At 37.1% G+C, this 26,266-nt stretch overlaps 1 protein-coding gene across 1 annotated transcript in view; it reads left to right on the top strand.

Annotated features, from left to right (window-relative positions):
* LOC122444958 (EGF-like and EMI domain-containing protein 1) overlaps window positions 1-26,266 on the top strand; it is a 627,705-nt gene that overhangs the window by 547,496 nt on the left and 53,943 nt on the right. The gene's annotated exons all lie outside the window — the stretch shown is intronic.

The following is a 26,266-nucleotide window of genomic DNA, read 5'->3' as shown; positions in this document are numbered from 1 at the left end:
CTCTTGTCTCACCTGCAGTCACTAGTGGCTGCTTCTAGCTAGTAGATCAGCTGGGAGCAGGGATATCCAGCCTTTCCTGTACATAGCATTTACACAAGGTTACCTTTGTCGTTGTTCAGTTGCTAAATCATGTCTGACTCTTTGCGAGCCCGTGGACTACAGCCTGCCAGGCCTTCTTCTCCCTCACTATCTCTTGGAGTTTGCCCAAGTTCATATCCATTGAGTCAGTGATGCCATTCAACTATCCCATCCTCTGTCGCCCCCTTCTCCTGCCCTCAATCTTTCCTAGCATTAGGGTCTTTTCCAATAAGTCACCTCTTTGCATCAGGTGGCCCAAGTATTGGAGCTTCAGCTTCAGCATAAGTCCTTCCATTGAGGATTCAGGGTTGATTCCCTTTAAGATTGACTGGTTTGATCTCCTTGCTGTCTAAGTGACTCTCAAGAGTCTTCTCCAACAGCACAGTTCAAAGGCATCAATTCTTTAGCCCTCAGTCTTCTTTGTGGTCCAACTTTCACATCTGTACATGACGGCTGGAGATTAGCTTGGGCTTCCTCAAAGCATCACAGCCTTAAGACAGCAATCTAAGAAAGAGCATCTAAAAGTGGAAAGGCGGAAACTACAATGTCTTCAAAAGCCTACCCTTGGAAGCCACACATAGTTACTTCTGTCACTTTCTGTTAGTTAAAGTAAGTCATAAGGACAGCCAGATTCAAGGGGAGGAGAAAGAGATTCTGCCTCCTGATGAGAGGAGTAGCAAAATCTCATTGCAAAAGACCTGCAAGCTAGGAGATATTTGGAACCCATCTATCATAGCATACTATTTAAAGTTATACTGAAAGGCACTTTAAAAATCTGCTAGACTGTATTTCTCATTCTTGTCAGAGTGGGAACAGATTAGAGACTGATAAAAAGTGATTAGTCAAACTGAATCTGCTTCAAAGAGTGTGTAGAACTACTACTTTGCTATCTCCTTTTCTGCTTGTAATTCTTACATAACCTCTGTTAACCCTGCCTGTATTGCCTTTTCTACTTCATCCACCATGAAACAGTTACTTGAAAACTTGAGAAAGGCTGTGGGCTGGATGGTAACGACGGTATTTTTATGTTACTATTTCAAATGTTTCTGATCAAGGTTAACAAAAGTCTAGTGTTTGGATTGTCTATGATGTTATGAGATGTGAACATTGATCTGAATTAGCTGCTAGTGCTTAGAATTTTCTATAAACAAACAAGCAAATAAAACCGGAAACTTAAATGTAAATATAAAGTGTAACATTAGGGTAGTATTTAGCACTTAGCTAATCATCTGATCATTTGGGAAAATGCATGACTGCCCCCAAGGATAACCCTCAAGCAAGAGTGATAGAACAAGGTTGTTGCCTGATGATTTTTCTAGATATAACTAGATCATTTGTACTTTAGGACTGTCATTCTGGCACTGTTGACAGCCTTTCAAAAGGTATAAATTTTGCTAGTGCAGCAGTTGGCTATCCCTAACCTACTTGTTTCCTTTAAAAAAGCTTAAAGGTAATAATTTACATATTCAAAAGGTAGTAGCTTGCTATTTCCAAAGTGAAGTGACATTTTCTCTTGTCTAACTCAATTTTAATGAAATAATTATTAAACAGATAGTGATATATCTGTTTCAATTGTTAGGTGATATAAATAGACTACTTAGAAACAAGGAGAGAGAAAGATAAACTGTTCATTCTTTAAAATATTAATTTTAATTGTTATGTTGCAACTATCTTCCAGTCAAAGATTTCAAAACCAAGGAGAATATATTATGAAAGTCCCAAGAGATTTTTAGGTGACAATTCTAACTTTATTGGCAATCTGATATATGAGATAATAAATTGATTTGGATAGGCAAAAATGTTCCCCAACTTCTAGACCAGTTCAATTTTAATGTTATATGCTATTATCTGATTTTACAGGCACAGATAGAAACACAAATTATATAATAATCCTAATAGGATATTTAGGAAAATGAATGGAAACAAAGCATAAGACTCATTAAAAATGCTTCATGTACTCCACAAGAAATGTGTGTGGCATTTTAAAAAGGGGTTTATGTTTGAAAAAACACATATATATTTTTATATATACTCTGAAAATGGTGCTTACGGAATTTTAAAACTTAGTTATTCTGCATAATGAACTGTAAAAATACTTGTAGGCTATACAAGGTAATATGTTTTAAAGGTAGGAGAGACAAAAAGCATTGCTAAAGATATTGACTTTATATAAATTCCAATTATTAGAAGTTATAAATACAAATACTTGGGCAAAATAATTCCATTTTAAAAGAGTTGCTTTCACTGTGTGAGAAAACTATCTGAATTATGGTAGACAATACATTTTCTTTCTTCTTGCTAGCCAGTATCAGGGTTAGTGACAGTTATGGTTGAATAGACACTCACACCCTCTTGATGAGAGCGTACCATCTCTGTGAAGGTTTAGTCTCATATATCAGGCCTGTTACCAAATAATCTCAGAAGTGATCCCAGCTTTTTCTTTATCCCAGTATTATTTCTACTAGCTAAAGTACAAAATAAAAGTAACCTAAGTAGCCACGCAGAGCAAGAATGAGTAAACAAATCCTATAACACATCAGTGGACTATTCTGAGGCCATTAAGAGTCATGCTTTGGATGAATGTGTAACGTTGGAAGAATTGACATTAAATATACATTAAAAGTTGTATATAGAGAATGCTCCAAATTTGTAAAAAACCTGTACACATGTATGTGTGTGGGAAATTGTAGTAGAAAGGACAGCAGATGTTAATAATGGCCATCTCTAAGGACTATTAGTGAATATTTTTCTCCTTTTTACATTTCTGTCTTTCCCATATGTACTTCTTAACTATTTTTCTCCTTTACAAGGGAGAAAATGTATCATCTTCAGACCAGTCACACACTAAACACGTAAGATAGTTGTCTATTCTTAAAGTATCATCTGGTGGTCTTGCTCCTGCTGCTGCTGCTAAGTCACTTCAGTCGTGTCCAACTCTGTGCGACCCCATAGATGGCAGCCCACAAGGCTCCCCCATCCCTGGGATTCTCCAGGCAAGGACACTGGAGTGGGTTGCCATTTCCTGTCCCCATATAGTGAAGATGTGTGTTCTTCAGTCCAATTGATCTTGTTGCTCTTTAAGATTGTTTTCTCCTGTTTCAGATGAGGTGGGTATTGAGCATAACTTGACAATACCACTAAAATGCTTTTAAAAAATTAGTAAATGTTTCCTCTGGACACTTCACTTCCCTTTTTTCAGAAATCCCATTTTCTTTCCCTCGGTCATTGTTATTACTTCTCTAAATTCTGCCATGATTTCTTATGAGTGTTTACAAAACAGACCCCTTCACTATGAAGAAGAGAAAATTAGAAGAGGATAAGGGAGAAGATACTGAAAGGAAGATGTGTATGTGTGTGTGTGTGTGCGCCGTCCTGGTTGTGTCCAACTCTTTGCAGCTCCATGGACTGTAGCCCGCCAACTCCTCTGTCCGTGGAATTTTTTAGGCAAGAATACTTTTGTGGGTTGCCATTTCCTACTCCAAGGGATCTTCCCAAACCAGGGATCGATCTGCATCTCTTTCATCTCCTGCATTGGCATCACTGTGCCACCTGGAAAGCCCCAGGTAGGGAGATACCAATTCCAAATACAACTTTTAAATGTTATATGATCAAACAAGTTTTATCAAATATGATCAAATATCATGAAATGATGATTCATCATGAGATGATGGTCAAAATCATTAAGTGCCATGAAAACCCTAATAAAGACAGGTGTGAACCTTCTGTAAACAAATTGATAAATGTTTAACTACTAATTCTCTAAAATATAAAAACCCTGTTTTGGTTCATTTGACAATTTCCTGTGTAATATTCCCACCAAGGTGATTTTAAGCAACCAATGTGATGTCACCTGTCTCAGAAAATTCCCCAAAATTTAACAGGTTGCATATTAACCATTGGCTTTCCAAGCTGGTATTAACAGTTCCAGTGTACCAGTGGCTGGCAAATAATTGTAGTCTGAAAATTCTTAGAAGTCTGAAAATGAAAGTGAAAGTTGCTCAGTCGTGTCCGACTCTTTGCGACCCCATGGACTTTATAGTCCATGGAGTTCTCCAGGCAAGAATACTGGGGGGGTAGGTAGCCTTTTCCTTCTCCAGGGGATCTTCCTAACCCAGGGATCGAACCCAGGTCTCCTGCATTGCATGCAGATTCTTTACCAGCTGAACCACAAGGGAAGCCCAAGAATACTGGAGTGGGTAGCCTCTCCCTTCTCCAGTGAATCTTCCCGACCCAGGAATCGAGCCGCGGTCTCCTGCATTGCAGGCGGATTCTTTACCAACTGAGCTATCAGGAAAACCCTAGAAATCTGAATGATTTCTTAATCTTTACTTTCTGTTTTAATATTAAGAATTCGTAACTTTTCAGGTGTTGATTTTTCCTGTTTCTAAGCAGGTGACTAAGTTGACATTTGGGTTGAATTAAATTAACCAGCAAATAGCTTCAACCAACAAAAATTTTGCTATCAAGCTAGTCTATTTTATTTTTGGAACAAATATTATTTAGCTTAATAGATTTGAGATTCAAAAAATAGACCAAAAATCATTGCATTGCTTTATGTGTAGATTCATACCCCTTATCCTTTTTCTCTCAGTTCATGTAACTGGAGTATTAACTCAGATCATGAGGAAACAAGTGGCCCCTCCAACAACCTCTAAGCTGTTTCCAACTTCCTGTAACATACCTACCCTAAACTAGGGCTAGCATCTCCTTTTTGACATACTGTTATATAAGAAAAAGATGATTATCTAAGGTAGAAAAAAGAACACTTGTAAAGTAAAATAAGATAAAACAAACAAAAAACTATTAGAACAGTTTTGAGTGTTAAGCATCACCAGGCCCAAAGAGGTGAGGTGCGATAATATACTTCCAACCTCTCCGAAGCAATCCTCAATTTGATTTTTAAAGTTGCTATAAAATAAATTGTATTTAAATAATACATCTCCCATCCTTCCCAGCAGTGAGATGCATATCCTTTACCAAGCTGCTTCTCGGCAGGCGGTCCAGCCTGATGAAGTATCAGCAAAATGTCAGCTCCCACAGAGAGGTGGGACCAGAGGCGACACTAAAGCAGTGACAGGCCTTTCAAAAAGCTATTGTGCAAATTCAGTTTTAAAATAGGGATGTGGCTGAGGGCTGATGGGCATGTCATTACCAATGCGCTCATCTCCGCATCGTCTATGGGAACGGAAGAGAGTCACAGTGCAGTGAGAGAAGAGCTTTACAGTGAAGAGTGGCAGGTCCCAGGGCTGCTCTTTCCCCTGCTTTCATCAACTTCCATAATGTCTCAGTTAGATCTTTTTAAAAACATTCGACCTCTTGTAACTTTATAACCCTAAACAAATTACTGTTGCCTTACAAAATTCCATAAAGAGTTTTAAGCCCATCATAATGTGGCTGTTCTCACCTGTATCCCACATACCCTTATCATTCCCCCAAGCACCTGTGCTTTTAAAACATGGTGCAATTACTCATTGTTCTTCCCCCAAATAATTTTTTTTCTTCCTTCATTTTTGTTGCCTGATAAAGTATTTCAGGGATTTTTATTTTTCAGTGTATGTAAACAAACAAACAAAACCACTAAATCCCTTCATTGCCCTATGTAGCATTGCCCATCACAGTGTATTATAATTGTCTGTTTATACATGATTACAATGATCATTCATTTTTTGTATTCCCCAGCTCTTGGTTTACAAGGGATGCTCATTAAAAATTTTCTAGACTCAATTAAAGAACATTCTTGAAACTTAGTAGAACAGTTTGGAATTAAAGTTTCATAGAAATAATCCATCGAGTCAAAAAAAGACGTGAGAAACAAAGTTTATGGAACTGAAAAAAATATTCACTAGCCTAAATAAACCAGATTGAATTGTTAGAACTTTAAAGATAACAGCAGGGGTGCAAGGAGAAGGAAAGCTTTTGCCCAGCACCATAGCTTTGTTGGTGCCCCATTTCTGAAAGAACTTTTCAGAAGAAGATTTTTGCAAAGATTTTAATGAATAACAACACCAGACACCGATGAAGTTTTTTGTGGTTCTTTGCTTCTTCTCAAGATGCTAGATTTATGCTTTTCTGTACTCACCTCCAATGTATGCAATCATTTCTTCTGAATATAACAGAGCCACATTAGAATAGTGAATAAATGTCTGTGGCATTTAGTTTTTATAAACAAAAGGGGTTTAACTAGATAATATACAATATATGATATCCATGTAATAATATATAATGCAATATGTAGTAAGTAACACTATACAATAGCTATAGGTATATGCTGTATAATAAATTGATAAATAAATAAGTGATAATAAATAAATAAGTGATAATAAATTGCTAAAAGCTCATGCTAGTCAAGTGCTATTTGTGTGTTCACTGTATACGTCTTTTTCGTCAATGTGTGTGTGTGTGTGTGTGTGTGTGTATGTGTATGCTCAGACATGTCTGACTCCCTGTGACCCATGGACTGTAGCCTGCGAGGCTCCTCTGGCTATGAAATTTTCCAGGCAAGAGTACTGGAGCCAGTTGCCATTTCCTACTCCAGGGAATCTTCCCAACCCAGGGATCAAACTTGCATTTCCTGTGTCTTCTACATTAGCAGGGAGATTCTTTACCACTGATCTACCTGGGAAGCAATAGCCCCATTTTATGAATGAGGAAGCTAACTCTAGGAAGAATTAAGTAACTTGTCAGGAGTTATGTAATTAGTAACTGAGAACTAGATAAACAATAAAGTTCATGCAAATGCTAGATATAAGCTGAGACTATAGTTATTGATGTTAAATAGTGTAGCTGCCTGCTTGTAAAAATTTAAAGAAAATAGAGGAAAATGATGAAAAACTTAAGAAGTCAGGAAGTTTCATTAAGGTTGTCCTTTATTTTTTCTTTTTGACCTCATATATGTAGGTTGACAGACATAGCCAAGAGCATTGTTGAAATGTCAAGTGCCATAGGAGCCTATGCTCAATTTAACAATGGAGGGAGGATGTTTTTTGTTTGTCTGTATGCAGCTTGTCCAACTTATTTCCACAACCTAAGCTGCCTGCTCTACCACATCAGTAATGATAGTTCTCAGCAGGACCTTGATACCAGCCGGTGTATCTGCCTGTCCAACTGGACTGAGCCTGCCGACAGAAGCTGTAAATCAGAAGCAGATTATAAGTCCTATTCATCATCTAACATAAATAATGACCCAAAGAATTTTCTTTGCATTTTGCACTTGCTGAGTGGTCTCAGTGTTTTGTGTTTTTGTAGATCTAAACTCTAAACAGTGTTTAAAATTCTCTTTGTGTGTTGGTAAATATAGCTGACTAGTTGCCTACTGTAATCCATGATTACTCTTGCTGCTTGCTTCCAGAGCCCTAAATTGAATATCTGGCAGAGCACAAAATAAATTCTTATTTCTACACAGTGAGTCATCAAAAAGTTCTACTTTCCAGTACACACACCTTTCATATATATAGATACACAGACCCTTTGTTTGTTATTAGTTTTGTTTATGGTCCACTGTGTTTTGGAATTTTTTATCTACTATGACTGAATATTTAGTTTTACTTGTTGAACGTGTATTCACTCTAGTGCTATAATTTTTTAGTGTTTAAATATAAGGGCCAGTATGACATGAAGAATACTTTATGTTCTAATTTGTTTTGAAGTATGACTGTGTCCAGATGCAATTATTTCCTTCATAAGCAAAAATCTTGTAAGTCCTGACCTTTTATCTTCTCCACTTGCAATAGATATGTACTTATTTTGCCTTAGTTTTCCCATCCATAAAGTGGGACTAATAAAAGACCCAACTCACTAGATTCTTATGAGGATTAAATAGGTTAATACATATCATACCTTGGGAAGGCCATTTAGAACATAGCTACACTTGGTAAATTATAAGCTAAAACCCTCTCTCCTTATAGGAAATTTCTACCAACCTTTAAAAATTAATCTGTAGCACTTGTTATATACCTTCAAAGTGACCAAACAAGTACAAATCACAAAACTAGATTCACACTTCTTTAAGAAGACCTGAATAAGTTGTCTAGCACACAGACAGAAAATCGCATGGACAGAGCAATCTGGCTGGTCCACAAGGTCACAAAGAGTCGGACACAACTGAACTGACTTAGCATGAACTTACAGTGACTTGAGATCTCTCCTGCAAATCTGAGAAAACAGTAAAAAATGTCCACTTTGTAGCCTGCTGTCTTGTCAATATTTTTTTAATCCTCATGATAATGTTGTGAGGTAGGGACTATTTACTAACCCCTTTTCTAGGTAAGTGAAGCACAGAGAAAGTCATTTGGCTAAGGCCACAGGATTAGTTAGTGAGGGTGTTAAGACTGGAACTCAAGTAGCAAGTTTTAGTGAATTGATATGGAAAATGAAGATTTGAAGTTTGAAAATTATTTGGTGTATATAGTTTGAGATATGCTGAACGAGACATTCGTGAACAGTTACTTGTTGGAAAGTCAGATCTTAAAAACTCAAAGGAGAAATCAGAGCTAGCAGGTAGAGGTGAGAACCATCAACATAGATGATTTAGGTGAGATAACTAAGGAGAAGACGCTAAAGGAGAAAGCCAAGAAGACTATGAGAGAAACTTGCTAAATCCCCTACATTCAGGGGATCTAGAGAAAGGGAAACCGACAAGTGAGATAAAGAACTACTTAGAGCAGATGTTGCGAACTGGCAGCCTTAGAGCTGAATTTGACTTGCAGATGTGTTTTGAATGGCAGGCAAATTCCATTTTAAAATATGTGATTCAATATTTTAAAAAATCAGATGTAGGAACTCTGGACACATCTTCCTGTATGGGAACAAACAGTTACATTTGATCAGTTCACACCGCTTTATTGGAGGGCAAGCTCTCTCCTATTGGTCCTGGGCCTACAACTCTGTGGGCGTTAACCCACAGGGATTCTACCCACTTTTTTCTGGGGAAAGGGCCTGTGTTTGTGACTCTGGCTTTAAAAAGATGGAAAAGAAATAGAATGACCTAGATATAATTCCAGAGAAAGATGACTTTCAAGAAGAAAAGGATAATCACTAACTCATATACGTTTGAAAAGGAAAAGGAAAAAAAAATAGAAGGCAACCTCAGGATTTGTGATTTAGGATTTGGTAATTTTTGAAAAAAAAAAAAAAAAAACATGAAATATCAATTTAATTTAGGATTAAAATTGAATGGTAAACGAGTAAATTAAAATAGCATCCCAGGAAGCTTGACAATGATGGAAACAAAATGTTTGGCCCATTTTGTTCTCTGTCAACAAAATGTTTAACATTGTCTTACCTCTTCAAGGATACATAATCCCTTCTGACCATCAGCATACATCATTTTCTGTTGATGGCTCTTATTCATTCTTGGTCCCTCTCACTCCTGAAGGTCAAAAGTCAGGTCCAGTGTAGTCATGATGAAAAGATTCAGAATCCCTGAGAATTATTAATGTTGAAATGAAATCAAATACCCAGAAATTTGCTCTCATGTGAAGCATGCAAAGAGTATATTAAAATGATTGTGCTGATATATATTTGGAAAAATATGTAACTTTTAAAACTCATTGAATTTTTCTATTGTCAAGTTTTAACTTCTCCCTCTACCTTCCTTACACACACGCACACACACACACAATATTTATATATACTGAGACACAATTTTTTCACATTTTAACATCTCTAAAATTAGGGAGTATCTTATAAACTGATAGCACAACAATATATAATTATATTGTAACTTTCTAACATAGTCTATTGTCTAGGTACACGTTGAAGGCAAGTGTCTGTTACTATATTATGAATAATTTCCATCTTCTGGGCCCAAAAGGAGATAGAACATAGAGGGAAAAATCAAATGAAATCTGTGTATTAATGTTCACAGTTTGAAGTGACTCAATTGTAAATGCTTGATGGATCATAATAGCTCTTTCCAAGTTGGAATAAAAAACTGCCTTTTGGCTTCAGAAACAATAGTGATGCACAGGCTGGGAAATGTCTGATTTTTTTTTTTTTTCTGTATTAAAAATGATAGGCCCAAGAAACTAGGGAAAAGAAATTGTCCTATTTTAAGATACTGTTGATCTCACTGGATTCTTGTGCCATCATTAATCAGTGATCTGAGTGTAGAGAAGAAAGGGAAGGAAGCTTGCAGACCATGGAATGTGTCTCACTTCAGCACAGCAGCAAGGAGCTCAGATTTCCTGGGCAAGTCTACCTTCCTCAGAGGCTCCACATAACTCCTGTTTTGCAAGCTCAGTCTGAACCTTTGTAGTTCTTGAAGAGGAAGTTCTGTAGTATCACTGAAATTGCCTTTGTATTCCCACAAGGATAAAGTGTGTTGGCTATTACTAGCAAATTATGTTTCCTTATATTATAGAATTGTGAAATATCTCCATTTCAACTCTGTGTTGCTAAATTTACATTTAAACTTAAGAGAATGCAAAGGGATAGTGCTAGCCATACCCATATATAGTGTACATAGAAGTGTGCATTTTTGCAGAGAATGTCTATAATTTAAACTATGTGGTCCAGCAGTCTGATGTATTTTAATAATCATATCATCATAAAAGTTGTTTAGCACTTTATGCTTTACAAAAGATTTTCATCTCTATCATCTTGTTCAAAATTGGAAAATTATCTAAGGAGAAACAATGGTGTCTACCTTAATACTACAGTTCTGTTGAAATGGTGAAGATGCGAATTCTAGTTATATTTAGCATCTTAAATTATTATTGCTATCAATCTTGAAATATGTGTTCTTTGTGGTATCTAATATGAAGTCTTAAGATTCAACTGTCTTAAATCTTATGTTCTCTTTTCTCTCCTATTTTAGCTTTTTGAAAATGAAAAATAAGACTATTCTGGTTGAAAATATATGAAAAGACTAGAGGACAAATAGTTTTAAGAGTGCAAATGTTTGCAAAGGCCAGCCTGTGTAAAGTAGCACATTCCACATACTTAGTATTCAAATACATTATCCACCTGACAAGATAGTAAAATATCCTACTCATCTGTTCAGGACTAATTTTTTAAATTTTAATAATTTTATTAGTCTCTAGCAAGGCCTTTTAAAACTTTGCAAAGAATATTAATAACTCATTAAAGATTAACTATGTGTCAGCTTTGAGGTCAAAGAGTTGGAGTGGTTTTTAGTTATCTGAATTAAAATGCATCTGCTCTGAAAAGGACACATAGTGTAAGACTCTCTGCTTTCTTCATCAATCTAAAGTTCTTATTTGTTAAAACATGTACACACAGTTGTTAAACAAGGGTCTTTTACAATTAAAAAGCAGAGACATTACTTTGCCAACAAAGGTCCATCTAGTCAAGGCTATGGTTTTTCCAGTGGTCATGTATGGATATGAGAGTTGGACTGTGAGGAAAGCTGAGCGCCGAAAAATTGATGCTTTTGAACTGTGGTGTTGGAGGAGACTCTTGAGAGTCCCTCGGACTGCAAGGAGATCCAACCAGTCCATCCTAAAGGAGATCAGTCCTGGGTGTTCATTGGAAGGACTGATGTTGAAGCTGAAACTCCAATACTTTGTCCACCTCATGCGAAGAGTTGACTCTTTGGAAAAGACCCTGATGCTGGGAGGGATTGGGGACAGGAGGAGAAGGGGACAACAGAGGATGAGATGGCTGGATGTCATCACCGACTCGATGGGCATGAGTTTGAGTAGACTCCGGGAGTTGGTGATGGACAGAGAGGCCTGGCGTGCTGCAATTCATGGGGTCACAAGGAGTCAGAGACGACTGAGCGACTGAACTGAACTGAACTGAAATGACAAAATGATGGCCATATGCTTACTAGTCTAGAAGTTTGGTACAGAGGGGTGTCTTCAAAGACCAGTTACCTCAGGAAGCTTGTGTGACTTAGAATGCTAACTGGAGGACCAGTCACAGATATGCTAGTTATGATGACGGCTTCCTCACGATCTAAAATCTGCATCTTATTTTCATGGAGTGGAACCATAGAATTTAATAGAGCAAGAGTTTGAGAATAAGATGATCAATGAAAAATAGATATCTAAATGGAGAATAGAGGAATTCTGAGACATGAATAGAAAAGGGAGATGGAGAAGAGAAGAAAGTTCTTAGAGGATTCTGTGTTGTTACAACTTTGATGTCTTCATAGAGTCAGCAAAAAATGAAAGAAGCGAAAGACAGCAAAAAAAAAAAGCATTAAAATTGTTCTAATCAAAAATATTTATTTAAATCATTCATATATTTAGAATATGACTCCTGATGAATCAGTTTTTTTTTTCATTTCCCCTATTTTTCAAATTGGAATAACAATAATACCTTTGATGTGAGATGCTGAGTGGACCAAGGTTATTATAAAAAATCAGCTACACAGCCTTCACATTTAGATCTTCAATACTTAGTAACTCGTATCATGATAGTTAATTTTTGAAGTATCCAGATATTGCTTTCCAAGAACTTTAAATTTTTTTAAAAAAAGATAATCTGATGAACTGTGCTATGTTATTTAGCATGATTGTATATATTTCTATAGTCATTTTCACCACCAATTTGGAGGAAATGATAGCTTCTCCGACTTTCAAAGATTGCATTTCTCTCATTGTGTATGCCTGTAAGTCCATCCCCAAAGCTTCCTGGTTTCCTTTCTTCATAAAAAAAATACTTTGGGAAAATTATATTCCTTCTTGGACTCTATAACTTAAATGAGAGACTCTGCCAGTCAGCACCACCAGTTTTCCCTTATCCTTGGCATACAGACATGAACTGGTTTCCAAGGCAAAGCATTCAATAATCTGTATGCAAAGTAGTATTTTTACATAGCTCTGAATGTCATATCCAAATGTAAAACTGCCTGTTGCCTCAAGTGTGAAATTCACTCTCATTTAAATTTTGTGTTTCTTTGCAGCTAGTGATGCTGGTATTTGCAGACTGGGCCATGAAACACATGTGATGGTGGTTAAAAGTAGTAATAACTGTGACCTGTCCCCTGTTGCTTCTGTCTTCATGAGGAGGGTTTTATGTGGCAGCTATCCTGGGCCAAAGTAGGAAATCTGCAAGAGTCAAGGGAATAGAAATGTTTATTTTATTTTTTTTTTTTTTGCCTTGATGTTATTTTACAATCTCTTCCAAGTTGTAGATCTTTCAATATGTTGTGATCACCAGTGTTTTTAGAGAGCCCATGTTTAAATTTTTATGGTTTCTTTTATCATTTGAATTTAAATATGTAATAGATTGGATACTGGGTTTAGTTTCAGATGTCTTTGCCTGGGAACAGTCTGCTCAGTAATTAGAGTTTGGTTTTTAGGAAGAAAGAATATTAGGATGTTTGTCTCTGTTCACTTACAGAGGAGCACCCTGGGGCCAACATCCCACTTGGTACCTGTTCGCGATGATTTAAAGACACTAGTCATTTTCTGAATTCATTTCATCCGAGCTTTTGAGGTTGATTTCAGTTCAAAGTGCCAACTGAGGATGAAAAGGTTGCTAGAGAGTTTGCCTATTCATGATGCAACTCTCTCTTCATCTGGGTCCCCAGTTACCCCATTCCAGGATCACTTTTAATCTTCCCACTGCTTTTCACTACTGGCTGCAGCTCCTCTGAACTACCATTTCTAATGCAAAGGGTCAATGACAAGAGAATAGTGTCTCTCTGGTTAGAGCCAGACCTCCCATTTAGGTAAAGCACTTTACCACAAATCGGGGTTTTTTAAGCCATTAATTGTAGTAATTCTATGAGTTACTTTGACCTGTACCTCACATGAGATAGCGAACATGATAATAGTGGGTATAATCTAGGATCAAAAAAGGGATGCAAGAAACAGTTTTTCTTTAGAGAGGGAATTTCTTCATGATAATGCTAGGCAAGATTATGTACTTACTGCTGTATGATACATTGCCTTATAATTCAATGACAGAAAACAGTAACTATTCATTATTTCGTTAGAGTCCAAGGATAGACTGGGCAGTCATGCTCTCAGACAACGCCAGACTCAGCTGGACTCTCTTATGAGTCAGTGGGTAGCTGGCAGGGCGGCCGTTTCTGGCTGGTGCAAGCTGGCCTCTTAGGTCTAATCTCACAATTGGCACACCATCACTTCTGCTGTAGTCCACTGGCCAAAGCAAATAACAAGGCCAGCCAAGGTCCAAGAGATGGGGAAGAAAACTTTACCTCTTGAAGGGAGAAACTGAAAGTCACATTGCCAAGGGCAGGGGTTCAGGGATGGGAGGAGAATTGGGGATGATTTTTCTGATCGGTCGGCCACCATTCCTTTTGCAGATTATGAGGGGCAGTGTTGAGAACCCCTCATATACTGCATCTCACCCACTCTTTTATGCATGATAATCTCCATCAGTCAAAAGTGAGATGTGAGGTGTTGAATTCTCTCTAGCCTTCAGTGAAGTTAGTATTTGAGAAAAATAACTAGGTAGCTCCATATTGCTGTTTCTCACTGGTTAATACATTTCTGTTCTGTTTGGTTTAATACAGATATAACTTCTGTAATGGAATTTTGATTTTGTTCTGAAAGTGTTTCATCTTCTTTCTTTCATGTATGTATATATGTGTGTGTTTACATATATATGTGTGTGTGTGTGCATTAATGGCCTTATATATATGTATATTTGTACATATATGTGTTTTTATATATATCTGTAAGTACACACACACACACACACACTTTTGCTATTCCACTTCTGCCAGCTTGCTAGCATCCTTGCTAGTCTTTGGCCCTTTGAAATACTACCTTGACTACTGATTTCCCTAAAGTTCACTGCCCAGAAGGGGAGGTGTTACCTGCTTCAACAGGGCAAATAGTTACTCTGTATAGAGGGAAGATGTTAATAATCCTGTTTATATATCCCTTCATATGATAGTTCTAATCAAAAATCCATAAGGCTCAGAAATGGGGGCTTGAAATCTGGCCCATAATTTTGCACCTAGGGTAGCTGCATTTATAATCTTTCAGCTGTAGTATCATCATCCCCATTAAGAATTTAATGAGCACCAACAGGCCTAGCTAATGTACAAAGCACAGAGGTAGCCATATCCCCCTCCCAGTAAGCTGTTGCTTGATTACAGAGTTACTGGTGTGCATGAGGACCCGGGACCTCCCTGTTTTCACTTATTTCGTAAATCTAGACACAGACCTCACTTTGGGGCTCATATTATTAAGAGGAGACTACAGAGGAAAAATAAACCCCGTTTGGTAAAGTAAATGGTATGCCTGCTTCTGTAGCTACCCGTCGTTTATTACTGCTGTCTGTTATTTCCAGCAGTACTTATAACAGTGATCATAAGGGACCTTTAAAGACTTGCTGATGCCTCTTGGGCAGTTTCACAATAATACAGTTTATAAATAATTCTGCCTACATATCTTATATATTCAGGATACTTCTTGCCTTGCTTTGTTTGTTATATTTGCATAAAAACAGGTTATTTGGATATCTGTCCTCTGAGAGCTGTTGTTTTTTCTTCCCTCCAAGTCAGAATCACATGTTCTCTCAGCTGCAGTCACATCCACAACCAAGTGGAGATTTGTGAACTGTAGTGAGGGACGCAAACTAGGAAGAGAGAAGCTTCTAAGAAACCCTGTGATCTTGCTAGAAATTGCTTTGTTTGCTTTATAAACATTTTTGTAGGCGTTTTTATCCGAGGATTCAGTTGTCACTTGGGCTACAGTTTAAGTGTGTATATGAGAGGTGGTGTTCATATGAGAGTGACATTTTATTGTACATCACATATGTGTATTTTATACATGTCATCCCTGTGCAAAAGAAGTTATATGTTAGAATCAGCAAAGCATATGTGATTCTTTTTAGTTCATATCATCTTTATTCTCCAAAGGGATTTAAAATACAAGCTTTTACATTCAAGCTTTAATTTTGTCTACCTTCATTTTGAGAGAAGTTAGAAAAAAGTATCAAATACTGTGTGTGTGGTTAAAACCAACCATGGTTTCTATTTGGAATTTAGAAATGTATGTACCAAGGTTTGCAAAAACACCTGTACAGTTTTATTTTGGATTTTACAAAGTGTTTCACTGGAACATCTGTTAAAAATACAAATTAATGGCTCTTTCTTAGTCCTGCTGAATCAGACTCTCTGGGAATAGAGACAAAGTATCTCCATTTCTAAGTCAATCCCTTAGATATTTCTTATGAATATTAAAGTTTGAGAAACACTGCTAACTTTATCCCAGAATTAAATTTAATTATTAGAAAACTATATACTGGGACCTTATTAATTCAATTCCCTAGAGAATTTTCTTCATGTTGCAATGATTCACTATTTTGTGCTTGATTTTTTATCAAGAATCAGTATAAGAAATGACAACACGTAAAGTGATTCTGTACTTTTAAGAAACTAGCATCAGACAGTTGTTCAGTGTGTTCTTCAAAGACCCTCATCCAGAAATTTACATGATACATCCTCCTTTAACCCAACTAACCTGTGTAATTATAACATACATATAGAAAAGTGAATGAATCATAAGCTTTCAGGGTGGTACATTTTTCAAAATGAATACATCCATGTCACCAATATTCAGATTATGAAATATAATATTGTCAAAATTCATAGAAGCCCCCTTATGCCTCATAGAAGAATAAGTATACTGACTTCTATTACTATAGATTCACTTTGCCAGCTGGCTTTTGATCTTTATGCAAATTAAATAATGATGTATATACTCTTTTGAGTATCTGGTTTCTATTATAAACATATTTGTGAGATTCATCTGTAATGTTGGATATAGCTGTAGTTTGCTCATTCTTATTGCTATTCAGTGTTTCATTTGATAAGTGATCCATAATTTTTGGTTTTATTATTGATGATGGATATATTAGTTATCTATTTCTGCATATAAATTTTTCCTAATTGGCAACAAACTTGCACCTTAAAAGAGCAAACATTATCTTACACTGCTTCTGAGAATCAGGAGCCTGGGAGTGATGCCACTGGGGGATTTTGACTCAGAGTCTCTTAGGAGATTTTGTTTAAGCTGTCAGCCAAGTTCAGTCTTTGAAGAATTGACTAAGGCACACTGCTCCCAAGTTCACTTATGTGTCCACTGGCAAAAGCCTTCAGTTCCTCATCATATAGATCTCTTCATAGCATTTCTTCTGATACAGTGGCTGGCTTTCCCAAGAGAGTGATAGGGGAGGAGGAGGGGACAGGAAAATCCAGGAGAGAAGCTGCGGTCTTTGGTAACTGAATCTCAGAAGTGACAAACCATCACTTCTGCCATACTCTATGGTTACACAGATGGTTTCCGTGTGAGAGTGGACTACAAAAGAATGTGGACCCCAGGAGGCAGGAACACTGCAGACCATCTCAGAGGCCGGCTACTGCGGTGGTTATCGGAATAGTTTTCCATTTTTGGCTAAAAGGAATAGTATTGCTTTGAACATCCCTTTCATATATTTTATCAGTCTATACCGAGTATAAATACCTAGTAGTGGAATTCCTACATCAGACAGATACCAAGAAAAAGTTTTCCAAAGTGCTTGCCAAACTATTCTTTTATAAGCAATACCCTACTTGCTCCACCCTTGATAACACTTGATATTGTGTGTATTTTTCATTTTAGCAATTCTAGGGGTGTGTTTAATGGTATCTCATTATGATTTTAATTTAAACCCCCCTGATAATTAATGATATTTATTCTTTTTTCATATACATATTGTGATTTGGAGTTTTTCTTTTGTGAATCCCTATTCTCTGTTACTGGATAAGGAAATGGCAACCCACTCCAGTGTTCTTGCCTGGAGAATCCCAGGGACTGGTGGGCTGTTATTGGATAAGGAAATGGCAACCCACTCCAGTGTTCTTGCCTGGAGAATCCCAGGGACTGGTGGGCTGTTATTGGATAAGGAAATGGCAACCCACTCCAGTGTTCTTGCCTGGAGAATCCCAGGGACTGGTGGGCTGCCGTCTATGGGGTCGTACAGAGTCGGACACGACTGAAGCGACTTAGCAGCAGCAGCAGCATTCTCTGTTATGGCTGGTTTTTAAGTTGGGTACCTACATTTATTATTGGTCTGTAGAAGTTCTTTCTATGTTCTGTACAGTCCTTCATAATCACATATATTACAAATATCTTCTCCCACTTTGTGGTTGCATACAGTTTCACTCTGTTAATACTTATTTCCTTCAATGAGCAGAGGTTCTTAATTTTAACATGGTTGAAATTTTCATCACTTTTTTCTTTTTTCTTTGTGTTTAACTTTTGGAGACTTGTTTAATAATACTTTGCCTACTCAAGCTCTTGCATATATTTGCTTATATTTCTCCTTAAAGCTTTGCTGTCTTATCTTTCAAATTTAAATCTACAGTCCATCTAGCAATATATAAAAAATAATATTTCTTGCTCAAGAGGGTTTGTAAAAAGTATTCAAAGGTAGTTTTACAATTGATAATCATCTCTATAGTGCACCATTGTATTAGGGAAAAATAGGACACAATTGTATATGTTAATAGATGCAGAAAAGCATGTAAAAATTCATCACTCATTATAATGTAACATATACACATATTCATACATATATTCACAGACACAGTCTTAGAAAATGAGAAAAAGAACTTCTTAAGACTGATTTTTTTAAAAAATCTATAAAAATGAATACAGCAAGCATACTTTGTGGTAAAAGGCTAAAACTATCCTAAGATTAGAAATACAAGACAAAGATGCTGCTGTCCCCTCTTCTTTACAGTATTGCACTTGAGGTCTCATCCATTGTAATAAGGCAAGAAAAAGATGTACTGGAAAGAAAGACTTAAAACTGCCATTGTTCCTGCATGATATGATTATGTGCTTAGGACACCTCATCAAAGAAACTGCATACTGTTGGAACTAATAAGTAACTTTATGAAGGTCACCTGGATATTTTATCAATGAAGAGACTAATTGTATTTCTGTATCCAAAATCAAACAAATAGAAAATGAATATTTTAAAAGAATCAGTTTCTAATTGCATTAGAGAATATCAAATGTGAAAAATAAAGTATGTGCAAGCTATATAATGCCTCTAACTTAAAACTACAAAATATCATTGAAATAAATTTTAAAAGAACTAAATAATGGATGCATATACTCTGGCCATGGACTGGAAGATTCAACCCAAAGTGATTGATAGTGTTAACTCAATCAAAATCAAAATCCCTCCAGTTATTTTTGGAATTGAGAAGCTGGATCTAAAATTTATTTGGGAAAGTAAAGATCTAAGAAGAACCAAGACAATCTTGAAGAATAGAAATAGAATTAGAGAACTTTCATTACTAGTTATAGGTACAGTAATTAAGATAAAATAGTATTGGTTTAGATATAGATGAATAGACCAATGAATGAAGCACAAGCTGGAATCAAGATTGCCAGGAGAAATATCAATAGCCTCAGATATGTAGATGATACCACCCCTATGGCAGAAAGCAAAGAACTAAAGAGCTTCTTGATGAAAGTGAAATAGAAGAGTGAAAAAGTTGGCTTAAAACTCAACATTCAGACAACTAAGATCATGGTATCCAGTCCCATCACTTCATGGCAAATAGATGGGGAAACAGTGGAAACAGTGCCAGACTTTATTTTTCTGGGCTCCAAAGTCACTGCAGATGGTGACTGCAGCCATGAAATTAAAAGATGCTTGCTCCTTGGAAGAAAAGTTATAACCAATCTAGACAGCATATTAAAAAGCAGAGACATTACTTTGCCAACAAAGATCCATCTAGTCAAGGCTATGGTTTTTCCAGTAGTCATGTATGGATGTGAGAGTAGGACTCTAAAGAAAACTGAGCGCCAAAGAATTGATTCTTCTGAACTGTGGTATTATCTTGAGAGTCCCTTGGACTGCAAGGAGATCCAACCAGTCCATCCTAAAGGAAATCAGTCCTGAATATTCATTGAAAGGACTGATGCTGAAGCTGAAACTCCAATATTTTGGCCACCTGCTGTGAAGAACTGACTCATTGGAAAAGACCCTGATGCTGGGAAAGATTGAAGGCAGGAGGAGAAGGGGACAACAGATGAGATGTTTGGATGGCATCACCATCTCAATGGACATGAGTTTGAGTAAACTCTAGGAGTTGGTGATGGACAGAGAAGCCTGGCATGCTGCAGTCCATGGGGTTGCAAAGAGTTGGACACGACTGAGCAACTGAACTGAACTGAACTGGTAGACCAATGGAACATAATAAGTCCAGAAAAATAACCCTGCCATACAGAATTAATTGATGATGATAAAAATCACCCCACAGTGCAGTTGGCATGTACTGGCCTTTTCAGTAAATAGCATTGGGTCCCTTGAATATTTGTACTGGAGTAGGTAACCATTCCCTTCTCCAGGGGATCTTTCTGACCCAGGGATCGAACCTGAGTCTCCTGTATTGCAGGCAGATTCTTTGTTGTCTGAGCCACCAGAGAAACCCTTTGAATATTCCTATAGGAAGTTTTTAAAAAAAGACTCTTCACTCCTACCTCACACCAAACACACAAGCCAAAACATAATTTTAAAATTAAAAACATATCTTTTATTTTAAAAATAGTATTTTTTAATCAGAGAACTATATTTTTATTTGCTTATTTGTTTTTACCATCTAAAAACTCATGGATAAAGTATGTCTAATTACAATAATTTTCTGTAAAAATTTTGTCCTTTTTATTGCATGGTCCTTTTTCTTTCATCCTTGCTTCAGTGATTCTATTTTATGGGTCTTTCCTTTTTGTGCAAGTTATTTTAAATCCTTTTTTTGAAATAGGGTATAAATAATGAATAAGTCAATCAATGAGGCAAGTTAAACTTCTTTTGAAATTTTGAAGCCTGATTGAATTGTCAAAAAGAATGATAGCTCATATAGTACTCCTAATAATTTCACTTTGATAAAATTATAACTGTCCAACATCATATTGCCAATATGTATTACGCATATAAATATTACATGGAATGTTCTTTAAATGTTAACATATGTGTCAGAATTAAAAATATGTAGCATTCACATGGAGAAAGAGTTTGCTTTTTATAAACCACCTATAATAAATGCTTGTACCAAAAAATAGATAATTTGTTCCTCTTTAACCATCACAGTGGAGGAGTGAAGTGGGGAGAAGAAATAGCTGTTTTGAAAGTAGGAAGTGTAACGACTGATAAATCTTTCCACCTCTGTTAATGATTAAGAACACAGACTTCAGAGTTACTGAACCAGCCTGAATAAGAATCCCAGCACTGCCAGTTAGTAACTGTGTAATCCATAGACAAGTTACTTTTCTTAAGCTTCAATTTCTATCCAGAGTGGGGATAATAATACCTACCACATACAAGCTTGGCTCTGTATGGCTGAATGTATGCATGAGGCCGATTGTTTTGCAGAGTGTAATTTTTCAAATCTTAATATCTATCCTACTTTAAGTGGATGATCTTGATTTGAGATTCTGGAAGAGAATAAATTGGACACCAATGCAAGACAAGCTAGCTGAATATGGAATAGCTCAACCAGGAGAGCAGGTTAAAAACCCAGATGACATGGGGCAAATAAGAAATTCTGAACACTGCAGACCATCAATTGCAGTGAGGCCCTGGGGAGTTGTAACCTCTGAAACTGTGGATGCTGTTGCTATACTGTGAAGCACAACAGCCCTGGTGGGCTCTCTGAGCTCCCATTCCACCTGACACATGTGGCAATAAAGTGCGGCACGTGGTACCCACATCAGAGCAATAGCTCCATCCTCAAAATAATATTTTAATAACTTCTGTCTGCATTTGGGGAGATGATTTTAGACCTTGGGTTTCCTCTTTTTGTAGGTTAATACACCTTCCCCTTCAGATCCTTGCATCTGGGGAAATCTCTTCCACAGTGTATTTCCCAGAGTATTTTATCTAATTTGGAATGCCCTGAGGGAACCTTTGATCCACACTGTAAGGGCAGCATCCAAAACCAGAATCAGGGTGTCCATGGTTGGTTGGGAAAGTCTGCATGTGTTCAGGAGGATGGATAAGGACAGTTCGTGAAAAGGTATTGTTTCCTTCTTTCTCATTTCTGTCTGGTTGCTACTGTTTTTTAAGTCCTATCATCTTTGGCAAAGACAGACCTCTGTCATCAAACTAGAACTGAACCCTGTGTGCTTGGGAAGTTTGTAGGGTCTTTTTTCCCATCTGCTGACACGCATATCTACTGATATTTGCAATGGTCTTATTTAAATATTTTAATTGCTCAGCTGACCTGAGCACTGTATCAAGATGCAAATAAAGGAACATTTTTATATTTAATATTAAATCAGCCTTTCCTCTTCTCACCTCCCCGTACCAGAGACTTACCATTTCTACTGACAGTACAGAATATTTTGCGACAGGACAGAAATTGAAACAATGGAACTTAGGTTGTAGATTATAAAGTACAGATTACTACCCAACCAGCCAAATTAAAATGCACCAAAGACTTAATGCCATCTTAACATATCACCATAGAAAGCAAAGCTCTGAGTAGATGCTTTAGTAAACAAATCTAGAAAAAGTTCCATTTTACTTGCTTGGAAGAAGTTTATAGGCATGCAAATATCTAAAATTAAGCAATGCTAGAGAAAAAATAAATTCACTTTTCAAAAATGATTAAAGTCTAGAAACGAATTTGCTATCACACAGTAATTTGCTAAGCTGAAGCAGGAGTTATTTTGGATTGAATTTGTTACATAGCTCATGCATGAAATGATCTGTTGCTTGTTCTTGTGAAGCTGTTGCCACACTGAAACAGCAGAGGGGGAAAAAGCTGTATTCTGTCTGAGGCATTGTAAAAATATTGAAAGCTCTGACTGAGGGTTTTTGTCGAGGTATCCGACTACAACTTGTCACTTACACTTTATGGGCCAATAGCTGTTAAGCCAAAATCGCAGATGCTTAGCTTTCAGAATTATTTATTAATGTAGACTTGGGTTCAAAAACCCAATTCAGGCACCTTGAGACAGTCACTCATGTGATTACACTGCCATCGTGTGGTTTCAACGATTCCTTTCAATTTTAAAAAACATCCAAAGAAATGGTCTCTTACTTGCAAAAGAGAAATTATAATAATCCAAGTACAGTCTCTTGTTTGTTTGTTCTGTCATAATACCATATAGTCCATAGATGACCATGGGTAGTAGAAAATAGGGGGATAATAACATAGAGATGGCAGAATGGGTATGATTCTAATAACTCTTCAAAATTTGCCAAGGATTCAGCTTCTCCCTAGTGAATGCCATCAAGACGTTTGTTAAGATATGCCCCAAAATGCTGTTTATTGACCTTTTCTGCACAAATCTGGCATTTACAGCATCCAGAAACCATCTGAAAAATTTCTCTGTAGATATCTGTAGGCAAATGCATCTCAGACTGAGGTCCCCAAAACAGTAGCATCAGCGTCCCTGGAGAACTTGGTGGAAATTCAGATTCTTCAGTGCCATCCTATACCAAATCAGAAACTCCAGAGGTGGAGCCCAGAACTCTGCGTTTTTGACAACCTCTCCAGGTGATTCTTAAGCTTGCTAAGGTTTGAGAACCACTGCCATAGAGAATGGTACCTGTCCTGCAGTAGATTAACACGTTTCCCTAGATAGAGCTAACTTTAGGACAGCCTGCCCCTGGTCCTCTGAAAAATTCTGAAGGAAAATGGAAGAGAAGGGCCCCAGGACTTCCTATGAATGTGTTTGCCCAGCACCCCAAGGCTCCCCTGGAAAGGAAGATGCAGAGCATCTCTGTGAGGTCCTCATTCTCATCAGCTGGTATGTCAATTCTTTACCCGACGAAGATGCTGTACGGCTGGTGTATCAACTCTTTATCTGATGAAGATGCTGTAGTCAATCAGGCACAAATCCTTCAGTCTTTGGGGATTATTGGAGATACTGGAGCAGCAGTCTGAGTGAATATTGTAAATATCCACTTTTTCAGACATTAAAAATACAGTTTTAAGATGGGGAATTAAAAACATCAAAGTACCCCAGGCTCTAAGAAATACTAAGGGATATTAGGATGGCATGAAGATTCCCTGAGCTGTCAGAGCAGCTTCTCAACTCCACTGGCTGTGGCCATTTGGAAGGTTGGCCCTGGGCTGCCAGGATTTCTGACAGTTTCAAGAAGGACCAAAAATCATAATTTTTATGTGAAATATTCCATTTTTTTAAGTGTGTTCCATTTTGAGTGCATGTCTAGTTTAAAAAGTGGAACCATATTTAGCTTTTTTATTCAGTCTACTGACCTTTCAGATTGTGACCTCTGAAATGCACAGGTAAGGAAAACTGTGGATGTCAATTTCAACACACATTTGAGACCACCCTCATATCTTGTACTTAAGTGATCTGTGTCCATGTCTTTTCATCTTTATAAGTGTAAATGCATACATACGAAGCCTGGAAATCCAGTGTCTCAACACATGAGGGAAATATTCTATGCAGCAAGGAAGTAGCTTCAAAGTGAAAAAAGATGATTAATCTGAAAGATGCCTAAATTTAAAAATTACACGCTTTGGAAGAAAATATAAATAAATGATATTTCTACTAATTTGAAGTATGCTTTTACAACATTTTAAAATGTTATAAATTTCACAGCATACATAGAATAAAAATAATGAAGATATACAAATTATTTGGAGGGTGACTTATTCTTAGAAATATATAAAGTGCTTCAAATATATAAAGCTCATCAATAAATTTAGGTACTCATTTGGAGAAAAAAAATCAGGTCTTACGGTTCAGCAGTAAAGAGTCTGCCTGCAATGCAGGAGAGCAGGCTTTACCTTGGGTCAGGAAGATCCTCTGGAGAAGGAAATGGCAACCCACACCAGTATTCTTTCATGGAGAATCCCATGGACAGAGGAGCCTGGTGCGTTTCAGTCCATGGAGTCACAAGAGACTCGGACATGACTAAGCTACTAAACCACCAACTACCATCATATACACGTGTGTACACACATATGTTATTCCTAGCGCTGAAAGAAATCCTTTATGAATAGCTGCTGAATTAATAGAAGTTTAGACATTGGTTCCGGTATTATCAAGTGAATTTGCTTTACCAGGAATGCTCTCTTCTGGCCTGATCCTCACTGTGGTCACTAGATCCAAGATTCAGAGAATGCTGCCTTATTTATTTCACTACTGTTGTAGGTTCCAACTTTAGATAGACTCTGTTTTTCTCTCTAGTTTCTTTCTAAAAATAGTAAAATTCCAGTGACTCCATCACTGACAGTATCTTTTAGATTGTCTGATAGGAGAGATCATTCTGGAGTAGGTTGGTTACAATATTCACTCTGAGCTGAAGATCATTCTTGTTGCTGGAGGCCAATGCCTGGATATATCCCTACCGTTCTGTGTAAAAATAGACTCTCTTGGGGAGCTAGTTCTTCAGGTGTACTGCTGAATTTAATGATTTCCTCACTGAAGCCTCTGGCCCAGTACTGTACCATCATGCGTAGGATTCTGGCATGGACTCCTTTGCTTCTTTAAAGGAATTTTGGGTTTCAAGGGTACCTCACTAAAATGCACATCTTGGGAGGGAGGAAAACATGATGTTTGGGAATGTTTCACTGGAACTGGAGGGAAACATGAGTATGTTAGAGGTTCTACATGGTTCCTGACCAGGAGAGGCACATAGATCAGAAAGCAAAACAATCACATCTCACAATATGTGTTAAAAAAATGCTCGGGACTCACTGAGAAAACAAACAAACAAACAACTCTGTCCCAAAGGATCTAGAATGGTTGCACAAGTAGTTAATATTTACAATGGTTTCACAAGATGAATAGGCACATACCTAGTGAAGGAGGAAGAGATACAATGTGAAGAAATGCTGGTCATTTCTTGTGACTGGAGTGTTTGTCAGCCATCAGATCTTTGAAATACAGCACAGGGTCCCTATAATGAATCCAACAGTTTATTTTTTCATGCAGGAATAAATGAGTGGAAGAATGGTTATTATGTTTGTAGGACAGTGTGAGTAATGGAGAAATAAGGTAGGACTAGAAAGATTGGTTAGAGACAGAGACCATGAAGGAATCACTGAGGAAGCTAAATTTTACTCTGTAGGTTTTTAGTATCATTTTTTTTCTGTCAAGATCCATTTGCATCATGATACGTTGAAGTACTTTTTATAATAATGCAGATTCCTGGCTCTTAGATCAACTGAATCAGATCTCTTGGAGATTGAGGCAAGAAATCTTTTGCACTCTCTGAAAGCTACTGCTAGAAACAAGGTACAATTCTTAAAACATTA

This window comes from Cervus canadensis, chromosome 7, assembly GCF_019320065.1.
Source record: "Cervus canadensis isolate Bull #8, Minnesota chromosome 7, ASM1932006v1, whole genome shotgun sequence".
Classification (NCBI taxonomy): domain Eukaryota; kingdom Metazoa; phylum Chordata; class Mammalia; order Artiodactyla; family Cervidae; genus Cervus; species Cervus canadensis.
The sequence above is the reverse complement of the archived record's forward strand: the minus strand, read 5'-3'. Positions and strand labels throughout refer to the sequence as shown.